This window comes from Colobus angolensis, unplaced genomic scaffold, assembly GCF_000951035.1.
Source record: "Colobus angolensis palliatus isolate OR3802 unplaced genomic scaffold, Cang.pa_1.0 Scaffold273, whole genome shotgun sequence".
NCBI classification, from domain to species: Eukaryota; Metazoa; Chordata; class Mammalia; order Primates; family Cercopithecidae; genus Colobus; species Colobus angolensis.
The window spans coordinates 150,911-173,609 of NW_012115966.1; positions in this window are offsets into that span (position 1 = coordinate 150,911).

Below are 22,699 nucleotides of genomic sequence, written 5' to 3' on the forward strand. Positions count from 1 at the left end.
AAAATTTGTAGAGATAGGGTCTCACTACATTACTCAGGCTGGTCTTGAATTCCTGGGCTCAAGTGACCCTCCTGCCTTGGCCTCCTAGAGTGCTGGGACTAGAAGCATGCACCACACATCCCGTTACTTTTTTTTTTTTGGAACCACAGGCATGCACCACTACACCTTGCTAATTAAAAAAAAAAAAAAAATTTGTAGAGATAGGGTCTCACTACATTACTCAGGCTGGTCTTGAATTCCTGGGCTCAAGTGACCCTCCTGCCTTGGCCTCCTAGAGTGCTGAGATTACAGGCGTGAGCCACCGCACCCGACAACAGCTATTGTTTACCAGGCACCTCCAATGACACCTTCTCTGTAGCTCTTCCCACTTCCACCTGAGCCGAGACTAGCTGGCACCTCTGCCTTACAGTGCATTCTATTTCCTTTCATTCCTTCACACTGTATCGTGATGTATTGGTGTCTATGTCTGTCTCCACTGTGCAAGTACAAGAAGTATGCGAAGGAAAAATTAGCCAGGTGTAGTGGGCACATGTTGATAATCCCGGCTGCTTGGGAGGCTGAGGTGGGAGGATCACCTGAGTGAGCCCCAGAGATTGGGGCTATGGTGAGCTGCGATCACACCACCGCAGTGCATCCTGGGCAACGGAACAAGACTCTAACTCAAAGAAAAAAAAAAAAGAATTATGTGAAACTCAAAAAGAAAAACCTCAATAAATGTTTGTTCAGGATCCTGCCTTAACCTGTGAGAATGGACTTGCACTCCAGATTCAAAGGCTCAGATCCTCAGGGCCTTGCACATCTTCTCCCTACCTATCTCCCAGTGCCTTTTTCATAACTGGCTCCTTGGTGCAACCCAAAATGTACATGTTGAAGCCCTAAGTCCCAGTGTGATGGTCTATGGAGAAAGGGCATTGGGGTAATCAGATCATGAGGGTAGAGTCCTCATGAATGGGATTAGTACTCTTACAAAAATAGACACAAAAGAGATTATCTCTGTTTGCCATGTGAGTATGCAGCGAGTAGGCGGCTTTCAGCAGGTCAGGAAGAGGACCATCACCAGACACCTCATCTGCGTGCAGCTTGGTTTGAAACTTCCCAGCCTTCACACTGTGAGAAATAGACGTTTGTTGTTTAAGCCACCCAGTCTGTGGTATTTTGTTATAGCTGCCTGAACCTACCTACTCAGTTCTCAAGGGCTCCAGAAGCCTGCAGAACCTTCAGTGTGAAAATACCTCAGCTCAGCTTACTGAGAGGGTGCCAATTTTGTTCTTGTTTCTTTGTTGGTAACAAAATATAGTATGGGTTCATACTAAACTTCTTATGCATGTCAATGTATCCATTCTTCTTTCAAATTTAAAATGAGGTTTAAGAAAGCACTCATGGTCCAGCCTGGGTGACAGAGCAAGACTCCGTGTAAAAAAAAAAAGAAAGCACTCACGGCATTCTTTGTTAGTTTGAACTGAGATCTTTTCATCTTATGGTAGGTATTTCCTGCCCTGCTGAAGGAGGTAAATGTAGCATTTTACAAGTGTGCCTGTGCATTCACTCTCACTGGCATTGCTTTGCAGGCGTACTTCTGCTTTGCAGAAGTATCTCTGTACTTCAATCAGATGACCAGATTGGCACTCAGAGTACAGTAAAGAAAGGCATTAACGTTTTATCTCTGTTTCTCTGACATTACTCCTTATTATGTTGGTGAATGGAGAGATGTATCTTTTTTATCCTGACATTTTAATTCTAGAAAATGATGAACCCAGGACTAAAAGAGAAAACTTGGTCAATCAGATTTTGACTTTCATGGTCAAGGTCATGGCAATTATTTGCAGATTTTTTTCTTAAACAGGTTTCCTTCCAGGCTTAAGCTGTGGATTCTCTCCTAAGCAGGGTTTTCATCTGCCCCAGTGCCCATTCCAACTGAAAACCTAACTTGGAGACATTCCTTACTAGACTCCTAATCTTTCAAAGTCACAAGAGACATTAGTATGTTCTAAACTCAAACCCCACCGTGGAAGAGGAAGATAATGTGGGTGGGGGGGTTGGAGCCCAAGGAGGAAAAATGGCTTTCAGTCCTTCAGCATCTAACAAGTACAGCAAACACTTATGGAAAAATCTACACCTTGTAAAGAACTGGTAAGAGCTTATAGAGTCCCAAATTGATCTGCCTCAAGAAACTTGTACTCTACTTGGGGAGGCAAATGTATAAATACAGGAAAATGTAACATTATGGGGAATGAAGTATGTGCTAAATAAAGCATCCACCCTTAAAATGTATAAAAGAAAATTAATTTTAAAAATTAATGGAGTGTTTACTCTTTGTCAGTCACTGTATAAATACAATTTATACAGTAAACCAAATATGAACCAAATATAATTAGATTTCAGCTTTCTAATGACTTATGTTTTTAGTGGGGGAGAAAAACATGTAAACAAATTATTCCTTTTTTCCTCAAACTTGAAATTTAAAAAATTAGGCCGGCCACAGGGGCTCACGCCTGTAATCCCAGCACTTTGGGAGGCCGAGGCAGACAGATCACCTAAGGTCGGTAGTTCGAGAGCAGCCTGACCAACATGGAGAAACCCTGTATCTACCAAAAATACAAAAAATTAGCCAGGCATGGTGGCACATGCCTGTAATCCCAGCTATTCGGGAGGCTGAGGCAGGAGAATCGCTTGAACCTAAGATGCAGAGGTTACAGTGAGCTGAGATTGCGTCATTGCACTCCAGCCTAGGCAACAAGAGCGAAACTCCGTCTCAAAAAGAAATTTAAAAAATTTAATTGTAGCAAATTTACATTACAGCAAAACCCTAAGGATATTAAAATATATAAAGCAGAAAATGAAAGTACCTATTCATTCTCTAAAGAAACTACCATTAACAATTTTGGTATGTATCATCCCTAACTCCCTTCTCTCTCTTTCTCTCTCTCTCTCCTCTTTCTTAACACACACACACACACTCTCTCTCTTTCTCCCCCACCCTCAACAATTTATGGTAAAGCATCCTTTCACATCATCAAAATAGAGAATATCAATTTATATGCAATTTTCAATGACTACATCCCCCACTGATGAATATTTCAGTTGTTTCCAAATTTCACAGTCACAGATAATTCTGCAATGAGATGATTTTGTATAAAAGACATCCATTTACTATTTTTATACTACATTTCAAACTGTGCTTCAGCATGTACTCCTTCCAAATACATACGGGGCATGCTTATTACCCCCATTCTAGTAAACAATAAATAATGGGTATTATCAGTCTATCTTTTATATTAAAATTATGCCTTCTTATTTTAATTTATGTTAAAACTAAAGGTGGGGCAATGTTTTAATGTATACACTTATTGGCCAATACTTTTTCTCCTTCTCTGAGTTGCCTGGCCATTTCTATTGGATTCTCCGTCTCTTTGGTATGGCTTTTTAGGAATTCTCTGTATTATATAAATTAATCCATTATCATATTATTGTATTTTTTTCAGTTTTTACTTCCTATTGTGTTTATATTGTTTTCATTATATAATTTAAAAAATATTTTTATGTCTGCCAATCTGATTTTCAGTTTTTGCATCTACCTCAGGAAAGAGATATGTAAGAGGCAGGATAAAGGAGCAGAGAATTAAACACAAACCCCACAGTGGTACAGAAAGAATGGAGGACTGCAGAGAATAGAAAGGCCACACTGCCCTGGTAGGGACCCAGCTGGCTTCGTCCTGAAAGCAAGCTTCGAGAAGGGATTAGAAAGAGGATCTGGGCATTGCCAGGAGGAGAATAGGAAACACACAAGGAGACCAGTTTTAGTGAAGTCTCAGAGTTGGACTCTGTAACTCTGTGGCAGACATGGTAACAAGTGTGACTTAATGAGAGTGTAGGGGTGTAATGGGAACTGAGATCACCAGCGGGGTGGAAGCATGAGGATGTTCATTTCTTGGCATATTAGGCCAGATATAAATGCCACCTTCGATTCCCCTTGATTTACAGGGGTCTGCAAAGGCAGGATCTACCTCCATTCCAAACCCCAGGGGGAACTTGAATCCCTAATGGTGGGAAAAACTACACTTACTAACCCAAGGTTAGGTTAAAAGTATGCTTTGGGAATTTGCTTGAGGAGAAATTCAGAACCCAGTTCTGCCACAGGGAGGAAATAACAATGAAAGGTGGCCTTCTATTAGTCAGTGATGAGGCAGAGGCACTGTCACTGTCCAGATACAAGCCTGTGTCCATGGCCTGCAGCACTTCTGACCCAACCCAGGACTCCCGAGGGCGCCTCCGCAGCAGAGGCATGGGGAAGGGGTGCCCTCTGGTGGTTGTTGGTAGGCAGCTCAACACCTAGTTGGCACTAGGCAGGTGTCCTGGGAAGGTCCTACCTCCCCCAGCTTCTCAGTCTCTTCTTGGCCCCGGAGTTGTCTCAGAAATGTTGGAAGGACAAGTGAGGAGAGAGGGATGATGTCATAATTTTGTTCACTGCAGAAATAAGTATGACCCAAGAAAGAGAATGCAGAGGGAGAACACCAGGGAAGATCAAAGGGAAAAATGAAAATAAAAATAAAGGAAGAAGAAATGCTCTGTTCTAAATATAGCAAAGTGGCTTTTTCTTGTTTGCCCTAACACACTTGCATTCCTGAGGCTTGGCACTGTCCCATCTTGCTTTCTGGGGCCGGATTCATTCCTAAGACTGGTGTAACAGAAAGGGACGTCTGTTAATGTGCTTCAAGGCTGAGGAAGAGCTGGCTCTTTTAACATATCTCAGCATGGGACACATGGGATACTTGCTCAGTGTGGCCATCAATAAGGGAGGACACTAGAGGGAGGTTTAAAGAGGCCAAGTGCCCGCTGGGACGGGGCGTGGGGGAGAAGAGGTAGCAGGTTCAGAGAGAGGCATGTGCTCCCTGGGGAGAGCAGTGGGTCTGTGAGGCACCCAGAGAGTCTAAAGAGAAAGACCTGGGCCCAGTGCAGAACCAGGGAGGAAGAAAACAAACTGCAGCAGCCACCTCAATACTCACCTTGTCTGAGACCCATTATGTGTGAGATGTTATGATCCATCATCCCAAACTACGAATCTCTTGCACATTCTTCTGGACTTTGTGTGCGTATGACTGGACTGTTATGAAGTTGTTTGATAATGGGCTGTAAATCTTATTTCTTCCACTAAGTGGAACATGAGATCAAGACTCTTTCTCACTACCCACCACATCTTTAGGACCTGTGCTTCAAACAAAATAAGACCTTAGTAAGTCACTGTTAGGTGAAAAAGTATAAGAATAAATGAGTGAATCACTCATCTGTACACTTTCAGTCCCCCCCTGCCCCCCCCACATAGCAGGTCCATCACTGGTAGTCCATTGCTGATGAGTGAATGAATGACCTCTTGGGAGTCCAGCTTTGGTGGTTGCTAGGTTAGCTATGAGCTGGAAGATGTCGCATAAATGTTTGCCTGAATTGAACCACTGGTGGGAACTTTGCTCGAATGCAGGATGTGGTCTGAGAGTTTCTCCTCTTCCTATTTTTGAGGGAGGGGGGGATGGGCATTGAAAGTGTCTCTGATGTGCTGGTGGGGTCTGAGCAGGTGCTGCCAGATCTGCAGAACTGAGGACTGGAGGAGGAAAGAGGAAAAAGAGGAGATAAGCAGGAGTCAGCAATGAGAATGAAGCTGCTCACAGGGATTCCTGCTGTAGAAGACAGGCCAGGACCCTGGAGGGCATCTGAGATCATCACTCATTGCCCTCAGGCCTGCCCCAACTCTCATAAGACAGAGGCAAGGGGCTTTATAAAATGGGGATAATGAGATTACCTCCCTGGGAGGTTGTTTGAGGGAATGAAATGTGATAATGCAAGTGCAGCACTTAGCATAGTACCTGACTCAGAGTGTACACTCAATAAACATGATCTCATCTCATGTCCCAGTAATTCATCTTCATTTCAACTTTCTGTCACATTGATAAAGAAGGGGAGGTTGGCCACTTGCAGTGGCTCATGCCTGTAATCCCAGCACTTTGGGAGGCTGAGGTGGGTGGATCACTTGAGGTCAGGAGTTCAAGACCAGCCTAACCAACATGGTGAAACCCCATCTCTACTAAAAATACAAAAATTAACTGGGCATAGAGGGTGCCTGTAAATTCAGCTACTCAGGAGGCTGGGGCAAGAAAATCACTTGAACTCAGGAAGCAGAGATTGCAGTGAGCCGAAACTGTGCCATTGCACTCCAGCCTGGGCAACAGAGCAAGACTCCATCTAAAAAAAAAAAAAAGAAGAAGGGAGATAAAAAGTGTTGAGAAGCTGAAGCCTGTGGTGTCAGGGTGACTATTCTGTGGAGTCATCATCCCCTGCCTGACCTGACCTTTCCCTGTCTGCAGGGAAACTGGACTGGACAGTAGATGCCAAAGCCCATGGCCATGGTCATTCCCTGTGTGACGAGTTGGGCCCCCTGGAAGCAGGTGTGGAGTTGAAGTGTGGGCACAAGTTGTTAATTAGGAATTATCAGTTGTGAAAGGAAAGAGGGAGCAAGATTGGGCAGAGGAAGAGGCTGAGTTTGGACTCAGCTCCGACAAAGCTTCAGCCTACCTAGCTGGGAGATCCAGAGCAAGTGACGTCCATCAGAGTTGTCTCACTTCAGACTAAAATGCCTGGGTCTTTATACGCCCTCCTCATTCAGCCACAAGTTATGGGCTCCCCTGGTAAGTCATGACCTTGGGCAAAGGGATCCTTTGCCTTATCTGCATCTGAGGCAGACCCTGAAGCCACTGGCAGCAGGGTGCTTTCTGCAAACTGAACCCCACAGTGGGCAGCCAGTCTCTAGAATAAGTGCTTTTTGAGAAGACAGGCCTTTTTTACCTGCGCCCTTTGTGGCCTGGCACACCGAGGCAGATGCTTATTGCTCCAATTATTGTTTAAAGAATCCAGTTTGCTTAAGTGTTGCTGCTCATGGTACGGTTTCACAGATATGGTCTCATATTGCAGGCTGCGTAGTGGTGAGGGGGCCTTTGGGCAAATCAGAAGCAGGAGTCAAAGTAGGGACAATCAGAAAGCTCATCCACTGGCTCACGATGGAGCTAGTGGGTCTTGGTTTTTCCAAATGATCTGATACACTTGGGATGGAAAACCTCTTTCCACTTTATCTGAATGTGGGTATGGGGAGGGCTTCGAGGGGGCTTGGCTGAAGAAGTCAGCATCCCAAGTGCTGGAAGACATAACTGAGGAGACAACTGAGGAGGAGGCAGTGCTCAGAGCAGCTAAGCCAGGGAATAGGTGATGTGGCTTGAGTATGAAAGCACAGCTCGAGGATGCAAAACACCAGCCTTCTCCTCCTAGGTCTAACAATAGCTTTGTCTTGGGCAAATTCCTCCCCACCCACCCACCCTGAGTTTCAGTTCCTCTACCTCCTCTATGCACGCTAACTCATCTTCACAGCCTACTAACCAGTATGGAAGTCAAATGCTTCACACATTTAATAAGTATTTGTGGCCTCCTTCAGTCATGACTGAGTAACTTACACAATAAACTAGAATATGATATAAAATATACAAAATGATTGTTTTCAGACATTGAGCAACATGCAATGCAGGGCTGTGAAAACAAATGAGGTGAGCCCTCCCGCAACTCCAGCTTTGTGCCTTCTGCAGACTGCAACACAAGGAGGGGGCCCTACAGAGAGCATGCGAGTCCCACTGAGACAAAGAACAGAGTTTGAAGAGGCTGAGAGGCTTGGAAACTTCACAATAGAATGCCGGAGATAAGGAAGCAGTACAGAAAAAGAGCTTCAGAAATCTGCATGGGGTTCCCTCCAATCCATGGCTGAATACAAAGCTCCCGTACAGGGGTGAGACTGCAGGAGAATGGGCCACAACAACAGCAATAAAAATTACCAAGGAAATAAGCACCACCAGAGATCTGGAAGCTGAACAACCACTAGAGCTTGCAGTGGGCTGGCAGACATTTGATAAGACCGGCTGGAGTGGAAAGTCCTTCTTGAGCAGCTGGGAATTTAATAGAAACCTCAGAAGTGTCAAACTTTAGTTAAGGGCTACACTAGCCCCATGGTAAGGGTGACTCTAGACCTGTTCTAACAAAGTTTAAACATAAGCTTCAAAATGTTCAAGATGAGCAGGGCACAGTGGCTCACGCTTATAATCCCAGCACCTTGGGAAGCCAAGGTGGGAGGACTGCTTGAGGCCAGGAGTCTATAACCAGCTTCAGCAACATAGAGACTCTGTTTTTACAAAAAATAATTTTAAATAATCATCTGGGCATAGTGGCATACACCTGTAGTCCCAGCTACTTGAGAGGCTAACGCAGGAGGACTGTTTGTGCCCAGGAGGTCGAGGCTACTGTGAGCTATGAACACACCACTGTACTCCAGCCTGGGCAACAGAATAAGACCTTGAATTCAATTTTTTTTTTTTTTTTTTTTTGAGATGGAGTCTTGCTTTGTCACCCAGGCTGGAGTGCAGTGGCACGATCTTGGCTCACTGCAACCTCCATCTCCTGGGTTCATGCAATTTTCCTGCCTCAGCCTCCCAAGCAGCTGGGATTACAGGCATGTACCACCACGCCTGGCTAGGTTTTGTATTTTTAGTAGAGACAAAGTTTCACCATATTGGTCAGGCTGGTCTTGAACTCCTGACCTCAAGTGATCCACCCACCTCAGTCTCCCAAAGTGCTAGGATTACAGGTGTGAGCCACCACGCCTGGCCAAGAATAAGACCTTGCCAATAATAATAATAATAATAAATAAATAAATAAATAAATAGCTCATGTCAATCTCCAAATAAATTAACTGCCTGGCCACAAAAACTAAACATTCAGCAACAACATAACATTTACAATGTCAAGCATCCAATTAAAAAATCACCAGATATACCAAAAAACAGAAAATATGACTTATAACCAGGAGAAAAATGTATCAATAGAAACAGATCTAGAAATGACAGATACTAATATACAACAGCTTTAAAGCAGCTATTATAAGTATGTTCAAAACCAGGCAGGGTGGCTCACACCTGTAACCTCAGCAGTTTGGGAGGTCGAGGCAGGTGAATCATTTGAGGTCAGGAGTTCGAGACAAGCCTGGCCAACATGGTAAAACCCTGTCTCTACTAAAAATACAAAAATTAGCTGGGCATGGTGGCAGGTGCCTGTAGTCCCAGCTACTCAGGAGGCTGAGGCAGGAGAATTGCCTGAACTTGGGAGGCGGAGGTTGCAGTAAGTTAGGATTGTGCCACTGCACTCCAGCCTGGGCGACAGAGTGAGACTTCATCTCAAAATTAAAAAAAAGTATGTTCGAGGATTTAAAGGAAAACATGAGTATAATGAAGAGAGAAGTAGAAATTATGAAAAATTAAACAAAAACTGAAGAAAAACTGAAAAATATGAGATTCAAAATTTAAAAATTCACTGAGTGAGCTCAATAGATTAGATTCTGCAAAAGAACAAGCAAACTTGAAGACAGTAATAGAAAGTATCTAACCAAAACAAACACACACACAAAACAAAACAAATGAAAAAAACAGAGAGGAGCCCAATCAGGTAGGTGCCCCATAGTCCATTTTAAGGACCTTGGCTTCTAATCTGAGTAATGGGGCACCATTGGAGAGCTTTTTGAGAGAAATGATACCATCTGATTTACATTTTAATGGAATCATTCTGGCTGCCATGTTGAGAAAAGACTGAAGGAAGAAAAGAGTAGACACCGGTGGCCCATTAAGAGAATGCTGCATTATGAGTGAGAGATGATGGTGGCTTCAGCCAGGTTAATGACAGTGGGAGTGGTGGGAAGTACTAAATAGTTGAAATCTGGGATACACTTTTGATGGTACAGCAGACAGGATTTGCTCATGTGCTAGATTTGGAATCAAGACTGATGCAAAGGTGTATATAATGAGCCTTTAACTGTTTTTGAGAGCATGCACTATGTACCTATTAGGACTGCATTTAAGTATATATAACAGGAAACCCAGCTACAGTGACATAAACAAATGAAGGTTTAGCTGTTTCACATAACCAGTCAGACCAAGGCTGGTCTGCTACTCAAAGTTGTCATCTGTCCCAGGCTCTTGCTATCTTTCTGCTAAGCCATAGTTTAATAGATTGCTTCTTTGTTCTTTTCCTTGTGCTTCATGGTTCCAAGATTGCTGCAGTACTTCCATGCATAATGTCAATATTACAGGAAAGAAGAAATGGCAGAGGGGCAAAAGGGACCCTACCAGTTGAATTTGTCCTTTTTTGCCCAGGAAGCAAAAGCTTTCTTGGGTGCTACATTCAGCAAACTTCCCCTCATATCTCATTGGGTCACATGACCAATTATAGGAGAATGAAATTACTATGTGTGGTTTAGGTGAATTACAATTCATGCATTATGGCCAGGGCAGGAGGCCTCCTCTCTTTAAAGTCAAAGGATTTCTACCAGTACCTAGCAAATAGGGGTTCTATTAGCAGAGAAGAAGGGGCATGTGGTAGGAGGGATGTTGGGCTAGTGATGAACAATTTTGACTGTTGATTGCTTTTTTCACTTTTATTGCAAAATACCTGGTGCCTATGTTTGGCAGGTGTGTATAATAAACATGTTTTTATAAGATATTGGCACAATGGCACTATGATTATGGAAGACTTTATAAATAAGCTGATTGAAAGACATGGGAGGAGCATGGAGGGGGCACCATTTCAGATTATAAAATGACCATAAAAAGCATAGCGTTCTGGGGACCCTTGAAACCCATGTAGAGGGTGGTGGACCGGCTTGGTGGTCTTGCTCATTTTAGGTTCTCTGGAGAAACAAGGGAAGTATGGACTGAAAAACTAATACAGTGAGAAAAGAAAATGCATGTATTTTAAAGCTGGAGGCAGAATTCCTCTTGGAGGACTCATGTATGTGTGTGTGTGCGTGTGCATGTGTGTGTGTGTTAGTAAAACATTTGTATGGTTGATTAATGCTGAAAAATTAGGTCCCAGAATCTTGTCTTGGAAAAAAATGAAACAGAACTAAATTGCTCTGCAACATAAAGCAAGTAGAATTTTAAGTTTTGGTTGTCAGTGTAAGAGGAAGGATAACAGGATCTTGGGAACTGGGAAGGAAAGTGGGGAAATGAAAATGAATGTGAGAGGAAGTTACATAACCCTCATCACCGGGGTATAGTGTACCTTACAGCCTCTCCCCATCTTACAGGGAACAAGTTGAGCAACTTTCAAATGGCAGGGCCAAGGTTTACATGCAGCAATTTCTGACTGCATTGCAGGCCTGGTAGGCCTGGTGCTTTTCCTGCACAAACCCCCCCTTAAGTTACCAGGGAGTTCAGATTTGACCTGACAGGTGGTTGGTTGGTCATTTACAAATTCTCCCATCCCCCACGTCTGTCTACAGAAAGATTTTAAGGTGAGGGCCCACCTCAGTCATGAACTGTTCCATCAGGTGCTCTGGCAGGAAATCCCATAATGACCTTGGGGAACCAGACAGTTTCCTCTGGTTGTGGGTGATGGTTCTACCTCCGTCCCCAGAATAAGCTGATAAACAAACTTAGCTCCACCTCCTGCCCTGGCCTCCTGCAAACAAGCCTCTGTGGAGAGACTTACTGAGACTTTCAATTTCCTGTTAAGAAGGAGACTAGTATCTGGACCCTATAGAATAAGTATCAATTTGCATTTGGTTTCGTTTGTGCCTTGGGAGAGAGGGAGAGAGACAGACAGAGAGAGAAGAGCTGGGGGATAAAGCAAAAGCAAAATGAAGCAGTAATTGCCCAGCCCCATTCACCCTGGGAACTTGATGCTGGTGGTTTCTCATGTTCTCTACAACTCTACAACGTGGTGGCTGCTCAGACCTCACATCTCTCAGACAGCCCATCAGGTGCTGATTACCACTATATTCTGCTTCCTCTCAGTTGCAAGGATACTAGTGAGCTCTGTTTTACCATTGGAGTATATGGCAATAATATTAGCTCATATAATTCAATTATTTAAAGCATTTTTATATCTAAAATCACTGTCGGTCTTTGCAAGTACCGTGCAAATTATGTTGGTTGTGAAAACTCCTCAAAAGGCTGAAATGTGTTGATGGAAAAGAGTCAAACTCTGTAAAATATTTGAAGAGATTTATTCTGAGCCAAATATGAGTGACCAATGGCCTGTGACACAACCCTCAGGAGATCCTGAGAACACGTGCCCAAGGTGATCAGGACAAAGCCCAGTTTTACACATTTTAGGGAGACATGGGACATCAATCAAATACACGCAAGATGTACTTGATTTGGTCTGAAAAGGGGGAACAACTTGAAGTGGGGGGATTGCAATGGGGGCTTCCAGGTTATAGGCAGGTTTAAATTTTTTCTAATTGGCAATTGGTTGAAACAGTTATTGTCTGAAGACCTGGAATTAATAGAAAGGAACGTCTGGGTTACAATAAGGGGTTGTGGAGACCAAAGTTTTATCATTCAGATGAAGCCTTCAGGCAGCAGGCTTCAGAAAGACTTGATTGTAACTGTTTTTCATCAAACTCTCAGAGTCTGTTCTGAGAGGGAGGCGTGTACGATGAGGCCCGTCCACACTCCACCCCCCATCATGGCCTGAACCAGTCCCTCAGGTAAGTCTTAGAACGCCCTTGCTGAGAGAAGGGGTCCATTCAGATGGTCGGGGGGCTTAGAATTTTATTTTTGGTTTACAGATGGTATGTCCTATTAGCTGAGTTCAGGTTTGTGTGGTTTGACTCCCAGCACCAAGCAATGTGACGCTCAGGAAATGATAGCTACATAAAGACTTCTTAGAGTAAGATGAAAAGTGAACAAGGAAGTGGAGAAAAGATGGAGTAGGCTGTGGCTTTTTTTTTTTTTTTTCCACGTAGGAAGGTCTGATAAGAGCATCTCCTAATGAGGGAGGAGAAAGGAAGAAACTGGTCAGGCAGATAGTTAGGGTGGGTCCTCTTTCAAACAAAAGAACAGCCTGAAAAATCAAGCTGCAGGCTCAGGTAAAGGAACTTGCACAGGGGGCCTTGCCTAAGACATGCCCACAGCCACACAGATAAGAAAGGCTATACAGGTGGCTTGCCCAGACATGCCCACAATGGACAATTCCATCCCCTGACACATGCACAGTAAGGGGAACAAAGCAATATGGAGTAACTCAAGCTAAGGGCCCACATGCGCATTAAGAACAAGGTAGAGCTACCAGAAATTCGTACCTACGCAAATGAGATCCCCAGTCCTTATTGGTTTCCTACAAAAGCCTTTGCATTCAACTATAAAAACAGTAACCCTTTTCTGTGTCCCGTCTCTGCAGCCAAGAGCTTTCTTCTTCCGCTTGCTAAACTTTCGCTCTAACTTCACCCTTTGTGCTCACTCTCCCTAATTCTCTTAGTTGTGAGACAAAGAACTCCAGGTGATAACTCACAATGAGAGACTGCTACTTTGTGGTGCATTGGTAAGACTGTAACACCAGGGCTGAGGCTGGCCCTGTCCCCTAGTCGGTATATACTTCCAAGAGTGCAAGCACACCAAGGGAACCAAGTTTGATGGGCTCTATTCAGCAGAGATCAGTTTGGGGACAGGTGTGAATTTAGTACATACGGTTAAATAGACATGTGGGCACCTATACATATACACACTTTGTGCATCCACCTCTTTAAACAAAACATGATGTTACAGTAGGTAGTCATGCAGACATGAACAGGGCAGGAGTGGGTTCCCCAGTGAGGAATGCCAGGTGACCATCAGGTGATAGTCAGGCAGTTGTTAACGATCTCTCTAAAATAATAATTGGTCACAGCTGGCACCAGGGAAAGGCAATCATCTCCCAGTAGATAGAAAACACCAAAATTTGATGATCGGCAACTTCCAATAAGAAGATCTCAGGAGTTGGGCGAGTGGGCCCAAGTATGCACACTAAAAGGCAAACTGGCAGAGTTTAACTGGTATATGACCTTCCTCTAGGAATACTCAACTGGTAAGGGAAGAAAGCCTCAAGTGAGCATGTGCACAACTCCAATAAACACACTGTGCATGCGGCCCCTTCCAAGTACTGGCAGGCCACTGCACATGTGGACAGCCCACCCCGAAGGAAGAATCAGGGGAGAGGTAACGCAAGACCTCGGAAGCATACCAACTTATAAAACCGCAAGTCAAAAGTCAGACCATTCACTTGAATCTCTCAAGTCATCTGCTTGGCCCTCTTCCAAGTGTACTTTACTTCCTTTCATTTCCGCTCTAATACTTTTTAATAAACTTTCACTCCTGCTCTAAAACTGGATTCAGTCTTTTCCTCTGCCTTATTCCCCTCAGTCAAAATCTTTCTTCTGAGAAGCCAAGAATTGAGATTGCTGCAGACCTGTACAGATTTGCCACTGCTAGCGATAAGATGTAAGATGGAATGATATTCTCTGCAGGAGCACAAAGGGAAGGAAAAGAGAGTTGTTTCTGAGACTCAAGTAGGCAACATGGTGAGGGTGATGGCAATCCGCCCCCAGCCTCTCTACCTGACCGTATCTCTCTTCCCTCCAGGATCCTGTCCACCATGACCTTCCTTCTTTCTTCCTGCAGTTGTCTTTCGAAGTCTTTCATCACTTTCTTGGCTTCCCTTAAATGCCGTGGTCACTTAGCAGGCAGCCCTTCTGCCTGATGCAGTTGCTCAGCATAGCACCTTCCTGGGTTGTGCAGGGGTGAGGGAAGAGGAGAAGCACTGTGGGGGTGTGAGCATCATTCTTTCTTGGGGTTCGTGATTAGGGCAACCAGGACAGGTGGGGGCTGGTGGTATTAATCAGTCCATTAACAAGTATGTTCTGATTTCTGAGTTCCAGGACTGAGCTAAGGGCTCACTGTTCTCTGTTGTCTATCTCTGCTCATCAAACAAAAAAAAAAGTAAGGGGGGAGAAAATAGAAAACAGTTATCCATCAGATCTCATTCTTGGGCTGAAGATAGGGGCTTGGAGAGACATTTCCTGGATTCTGGTCCTGACAGCCCCTAACTGGCTGTATAATCACAAGCCTTCACACCCCAGCCAGGTAGGCCAGGGAATGGCAGGCTTTATATTTTCTCGAGGCTGGATTTTCCTATTGTTGAAACTGCTAGACAGAGTTCCCAGCACTTAGCAGTAACAGCAGGGTGGGGCGGGGGCGGGGATGGAAGGGTGGGCACAAGAATGCCTCTGATACTGTCCCTTCTAACTCGACAATCTAAAATTCCAGATTCTTTCTGTCAATAAATGGCCAGAACATGGTGGTCAATAAACACAAAAGGTTCAGAGGAACAAATAGGGTGTTGGACCCAGGTGGGCAATAGAAAGATTTCATTGCAATTCAGGCAAGAAGAAGAGAATTTTAACTCAAATTATTCAGTAAAAATTTATATAAAAGACATCTTGGTAAAGTGTTATCAAAGGTTACTGTTCAAAAAAGCCAAAAAGGTGATAAAGGATGCACTATACTGCAAGAAAAAGTATATGATTAGGAAGTTGTATTCCTACGAGAAGCGTTCAGTGTATTAACTTATGGCTCATCTAGAATGAACTTGGAACTAACGCTCAGGCCTTGCTTTCCCATCCAGAGTCTCAGACCAAACCCTGATTCTGAAATGTCAGTTACTGTACTCATGTGACTGACCTAGTTTTTAAGTCTCTCTTATCTGGATGAGAAAAATGTGTAGTTCTGGGAAACTGTACAAGCAAGCAGAGACACAACAAAGAGATCAAAATGGGATCAATACTTTTGGTAAATTGTGTTCATTCAAGGAAACTGATTTGTCCTCATGGTGCTGCTTTGATGATGCTGTCTCTGCTTAGCACATTTAGCAGGTGGGTATGTTCGATTTTCAAGACTTATTTATATGCTTACAAAGATTCTGCTTATCAGATTTATAAATCTTCTCTGTCAGAAGTTTGAAGTGTTGGAGATAATTTCATTTCTAATTGTAGGTAGAAATCTCTAAGAATCTTTGATGAATTACAAAGCCCTACGTGATCGTCTGTCCCCTTCTTTTCTCCTACAGTGGTGAACAGTGTGCTCATTTCCCCAGCACTGAGGTAGACTTTTATATGTCAGCCTTATCTCCAGGGGGTTATTTACATCTCTGAGGACTTCCGTGACACCTGTTATGATGAACCTCTGGCTTCCATAAAAAAAAAAAAAAAAAAAAAATCCACTACTTTGGGGCATTGTTCAGTGTAGAAAGCAAGGTAGGGCATTTTGGGAGCAGTACACAGACTGACCTGAGTGTAGTCTCATAGGCTATCTATTTGAGATCATCGTGGAAAACTTAGAGTGCTGGGCCACTGGTCAGCTCCATGTAAGACTCCACAACATGTCCTGGTGGGTTCATCAGGATGCTCCTGGGGATAAAGTTTCCATCTGAGTGTGAATTAAAAGTTCACTTTACCTGCTGTGTGATTTCGGGCAAATTCCTTAACATCTCTGAGCCTGCTTCTTCATCTGTAAAGTGGGAATAGTAATTGTTAGTTCAAAAGATTATTGATAATGCTGATTTGAAATAGTGTTTGTAAAATGTGTAGCATAGTGTCTGAGACATATAAAGTGACTAAACCATGAAAACTATGTGTTCCTCTTAAGTTTATGGTCAAGGAGAACTGGGAATCCCCTAAATGCAATCAAAATGTTAAGTCTAGAGTTCAATTTAGCAAGCACGCATTGACCATCTGCTAATGTAGTCATCAAGCTGGGAATTCATTCATTCATTTGTTCGACAAATATTTATTAAGCAGATGCTTGTTAAGGAAATTGGTTACACCTATTGGCTGCTCAATCCCCTGAACAGTGCTGAAAATACACTTAAAAATTATTACTCTTTGTTCTTTTGCTTATAAATGTATTCTGCATTCAGAGAGGGTTTTGAAAGGTAAATACATATTTCTAATTACAAGAAGCAAGGCTTCATATTATATGATGAAAAGGCTACATGCTGTATGATTCCAACTATCTGACATTCTGGAAAAGGCAAAACTATGGAGACAGTAGAAAGATCAGTGTTGGGGAGTGGGACAGGGGGAAGAAGGGGTGAACAGGAAGAGCACAGAGGATGTTTAGGGCAATGAAACTATTTCATATAATACTGTAATGGTGAATACATGTCATTGTACACTTGTCAAACCCATAGAATATGCAAGCAAAGAGTGAACCCTAATGTAAATGATGGACTTCAGTTAATAGCGGATCGGTGTTGGTCTATCAACTGTAACAAATGTCCCACACTAATGCAAGATGTTAGTAATAGGGAAAACTATATATGGGGGTGGGGTGAGGGGCTATGTGCAAACTCTCTGTGCCTTCTGCTCAATTTTTCTATAAACCTAAAACTAGTCTATTAGTTAACAAAAAAAGTAAGTGAGATTTTATCTCCCAGGCTTACCTACTGGAGATCAGACTTGATTTGTGTTAGGCTAAAATGCGTGTTTCTCCTTTGTGATCTTGAACTACCCTGTGCTTATCTTAATCCCAGTATCTCTGCATTATATTATTCCTGCAAGAATGCAAACTCTGTGAGAACAAGGACCACGCCTTACTCATCTTTGTAGGATCATGTAAGTCTTGTGTTCAGACCTGCCAATGGCTTCCCATTCCAAGTGCTTTAGGTGTATTAGCTCATTTATTCCTTAAAACAACCCTGTAAGGTAGATGCCATTATTATTCTATCAAATATGAAAAAGCTGAATCACAAAGAGGTTAAGAAACTTGCCTGATGTAACTGGCAGAGCTGAGACACCAACTCAGATAGTCTGGCTCCAGGGTCTGCAGAAAAAGTACCAGAAAACCCAAAGATGTTTTAAACTGTGGGTCACAACACATTTTGGGGGTGAAATAATTTTAAGGTGCCTCAAACAAGGATTTTTTTTAAAAGCACAATAATAGAATGGAAGAAAAAGGAGAAATATCAGCATACCTTGCACATAGTAGGAGTGGTATTGTTTTATGAAACTTTTATTTGTGTATTACATGTGTGTATATTACATGGCACTGAGATGCCATGTAAAATGTATTTAGAAGGCTCACTGCGTTAAAACATAAGGAGAGTTATTACCTCAGGTAACAAGCAGTGCAGAGTGAAGGCAGCTTCAGGCCTGACATGCCATTCCTAACTCTCGCCCCATTATCCTGAGAGCCTGTTGTCCCTGTTCTGCTACACAAGCTGGCTTCATCTCAGCAGTTCCTGTCATCATATCCAAACCCAGTGATGCCCAGAGGCAAGGAAACAGCATCACTTCTGGAGAATCCTATCCAGAAGTCCCTAGGAGATTGCATCTTGCCTCCCTTACTAGATTAGACACCTCCTTACCTCCCACTGGCCACACCTGGATCACATGGCCACCATGAATCAACCTGGGGGAAGGAGACCAGGGCTATCACGATCAGATTCCACCATCTGATACACCTCTGAGCAAATATATCCATACATCCAGTAAGGGTAAAGGGGGAAATGAGTCTTAGGCACCCAAAGTGTTTGTCCTGAGTAGAACCCAGAAAATAAAAAATGTTTAAATTAATTTTCTGTCTCCTTAGAGATAGAAGCTTTCTGCATACTACCCATCTATTAATTCATAAATTTATTCACTCAACAAATGTTTACTGTTTATCTAATGTATGCCTGGCACTGTGCTAGGCAATGGGGACACAGAAGTAAGAGAAAGAGATAAGACCCATGCCTCCTGGGGACGACTCTAGAAAGGGAGAGAGTAGTTGAACAAATAACCTCAGAAATACATGTATGTAACTACAAATGGCTATAAATGCTCCTAAGGAAATGGTGTGATTGAGGTTGTAACAGGAGGATCTGATTTAGATGGAAAGGGGAGGTGGTCAAAGAAGTCTTTTCCGAAAAGGTCGTTTAAGCAAGATATAAAGAATGAGTAGAAATTAGTAGAGTGGGGAGTGGGAGGAAGAATATTCCAATTAGAGGGATCAACACACACAAAATGTTGGGATTGAAATCTTAGCACTTTAGAAGAATGGGAAGAAAGAGAATACAAGGAGATTTTTGGCTCTCAAACATAGAGCAGAGACCCTTTCTAGGAGAGAGAGAGATTTGAGAACTTTTTAACTCCAGGTACTCTTTGTGGTAACAGAAAAGGCTATCTTTGTTTCTAATATTCAGATGCTCTTTCCTAATCCTGGATATCATTGCTTGTTTCTGGAAGACATGTAGGTTATTCAACTCATTTCTCATAGGAGATGAGAAGGCAAGACTTCAGATGACTTGCAGTATACATAGTTTGAGACAGCTTGAGCTTTTGTTCATCTCAAAGGAAGAGGAATTGTGCAGGTCAATTGATGGTGGCATTCTGTATCGATGGGCCTATTCTTGGGGAAATTTGGGTTGCTTTTGTTTTCGCTGTTCTTCTGGTGTCTCTGTGCCAAAAGATGAGATTAGATTCTAAGTATGAGACAGGGTTTCCCCGTGAATGTAATAAACATTGCTCTTGTCAATCATTCTGGAATATGCGAATACTAAGGCAGGGCTGGGTTCAAGGGCATTCCCACTGGAGTCAGGTTAGCTAATCCCTGCAAGATAGGGGCAGCTCTAGGGGTAGGGAGAGAAGTGCTCGAAAGAGGACCCTCATGCAGATCCCAAGAGCGGTGATATTTTGTGTTTAAGTTTTCCTTTTGTAATGTGCTTCTCTTATTAAACAAAGTCTTAACAAACCTTTGACTAAGTCTTAACAAAACCTCCTCTGACCTCAGCTATCTCTATATGGAATTGAAGAAAGAACCATTGTCCACGTTGGGCAAAATGGCACAGGGGAGAACAATAGCAGTATGTCTTCAGACAAATGGGTATAATTGTGGAAGGGAAAGTAGTAGTCTGAATTCCCATGACGGACTCTAAGGACCAGTGAATATCAGAATTGGTCTTTGGAGTGTCTGTTTCTTGAGGCTTCTCAGAAATTCCTGGAGATACAAGCCTGGTAATAGACAGTACTTTCTGCAATTAAAAGAGATGGAGCTGAGAACTACAGTGATTTGAGCCTTAAAGTTATGTATGAAGTTTGGAATTTGTATTACAAATATATTCTTTCTAATCCTCACAACTGCCCTGCAAGGTGATTTTATTATGTCAGAAAAGTGAGGCTCAGTGCAATGCATAACCCAAGGCTACAGGGCAAGCAAGAGGAAGAGTGGGCTCAGGTCCAAGTTCGTCTGTGTCGGACGCCCAGGCTCATTCTGTTATGTCATACTGACTGCCTCCTTGAATATTAGTGTGCTTCCTTTCAAGACCTTCGAAAAAGGGAGGCTAGGGTCATTCACTTCCACTCTACAGCCAGACTAGAAGAATGACCTAGGGGACAGTGGAAGATGGCAGCTACAACAAGAAAAATAACCTTTTGTCTTAACAGAAACTGAGGCCTCCTGTGGTATCCTTTAACTTCTTGCTACCTTATCTATACATTTATCAACATCTATAGCCATTTTCATCTTTTTTTCTCTCAGAGAAAGTTTCATTTTCCGGACCAGGTGCAGTGGCTTACGCCTGTAATCTCAGCACTTTGGGAGGCCGAGGTGGGCGGATCACCTGAGGTCAGGCGTTTGAGACAAGCCTTACCAACATGGTGAAACCCTGTCTCTACTAAAAATACAAATGTAGCCGGGCATGGTGGCGCTTGCCTGTAATCCCAGCTACTCAGGAGGCTGAGGCAGGAGAATCGCTTGAACCCGGGAGGTGGAGGTTGCAGTGAGCCGAGATCGCGCCATTGCACTCCAGCCTGGGCAACAAGAGTGAAACTCTGTCTCCAAAAAAAAAAAAAAAAAAAGTTTCCTTTTCCCGTTTAAAGCCAAATTTCTACCTAAGCTTCTAATTGCCCCCTCCTCCCTCTTCTCTCAGACTCTGTTCCATCTGCACACCCTTTTTCTTATACTTCAAATGTCTACCCTTGCTAGTTCTCATTGCTATACCCATAATATGCTCTCATGTTTCCCATCTTAACCCATCACTTTAAAACCAAATTTTCCTCTATGGATCAATTAACTTGTTCCTATTATTATCCACACTTCTCAAAAATGCAGATTATACTTAGTTAGTTCCACTTCCTCCCATCCCAATAATTTCTAATTTTATTCTGAAATGGCTTCTTCCTGTTTCATTACCTTCATTAATGTCACCCTAACATCCTAACGAATACTTTAAAAATCTTTTTAAAGTATCATATACATACAGAGAAGTGCTTAAGTGTTCACCGCAAAGAACGATCACATCGCGAATACATCTAGGTATCTACCACCTGGTTAAGAAATAGGACATGACCAGCATCCTAGACAGAAATGCTATGGTATCCTCCCAGTCATTATTTCCTCCTTCCTCCCTAAAGGTAACGCCATCCTGACCTCTCACACCGTAGATTAATTTCACCTGTTTTAAACTTTATATAAATGGACCCTTACATAATGTACTCTTCTGTGTCTGGCTTTTCTCGACATGATGTTTGTGCAATGTAGCCATGTTATTGCATGCAGCTGTTATTTATTTTTACTGCTATGTAGTACTTCATTACGTGAATATACCGCGATTCACTCACTTTACTATTAATAGACATTTGAGGTTATTTCCAGTGTGAGTCTGTTTCGATAAGACCTCCTTGAACATTCTTGTACTTATCTTTTTGGTGCACATGTACACAGTTTTCTTCATCTGTTTTAAAAGAAAGGGAGTTAGTTTTGTTGGGAACACCACAAAATAGACTGGGGAAGTTAAGGCACAATAATATTCAATCAGTTGGACAAGTTTATCATGAGCAACGACTGTTCTTACACAGAGATGCACAAAAGGTACTTGGGGAAGGGAAGGGAATACACAAAGAATAGGGAACAGCAACAGACTGTAATTAAGCGCAAAATTGCATACGGCCAGAGTAAAGTCAACTTTTAGAACCTCTGGGTTAAGACTAGACAGTTAATACTAGGGCTGGATAACCAATTCTGGCTCACCCGTGGTGACTGGAGAGTCACCTGGAGGCCAAGCCTGAGGAGAGGAAAGAGGGCTGTAGGTCTGGGAGTCAGGCCCACAGTTCCCAGATGTATTTCTGCCAGAGTACCTTCTTCCCTCTGCCTTAAAACCTTGTAAACAAGGCAATCCCAGATGGACTCTGCACTTCCCAGTCCTACAGAAAATGTTCTGAGAGGGAGCCGGGAACTAGGGCAAATCTCCCAGGAGGAAGTGGGCTTAGCAGACCCACAATGTCATGGTTGATACCTGAAGTTTAAAGCCTGGACATATTTGCAAGTTAGTGAAGATGTGAAAAGGGAGGAGCAGAAAGGCTGCATTGAAACTCAGGATTAGAAGGGGAGAGGGGACTGCTGCAACAAGTATGACAATAATCGTCCCTTGAATTTGTATTATGTAACGACCTACAAAAAGTTTTCTATATTCCTGAACTTTCACATTTCTGTGGAATGGCAGGGGTTACCCCCATTTTGCTGGTCTGTTCAAGGCCAAGTTTGAATGCAAGGCAGGGTCAGCTCCCTAATCCGCATCTCCAGTTCCTCCTCAGGAACCGCGAGAGTGAGAGGACAAGTAGGGCAAGAGACCTGGAGACGGTCGAGGGGCTAAAGCAGTTGCAAAGGGAGAGGTGGAGGGATTGGAGAGGTGTGAGGACTGAAAACTCTGTCTCTTTTGGGATTCGCTTGGGGCCACATGGAAGACGGTGATTTCAGCCAGGACACACGCTTTTGCGGAGTGCAGGGGGTTCGCTAAGTCAAGCCTCCCCGGGAGCCCCACGGAGGGTGGGAAC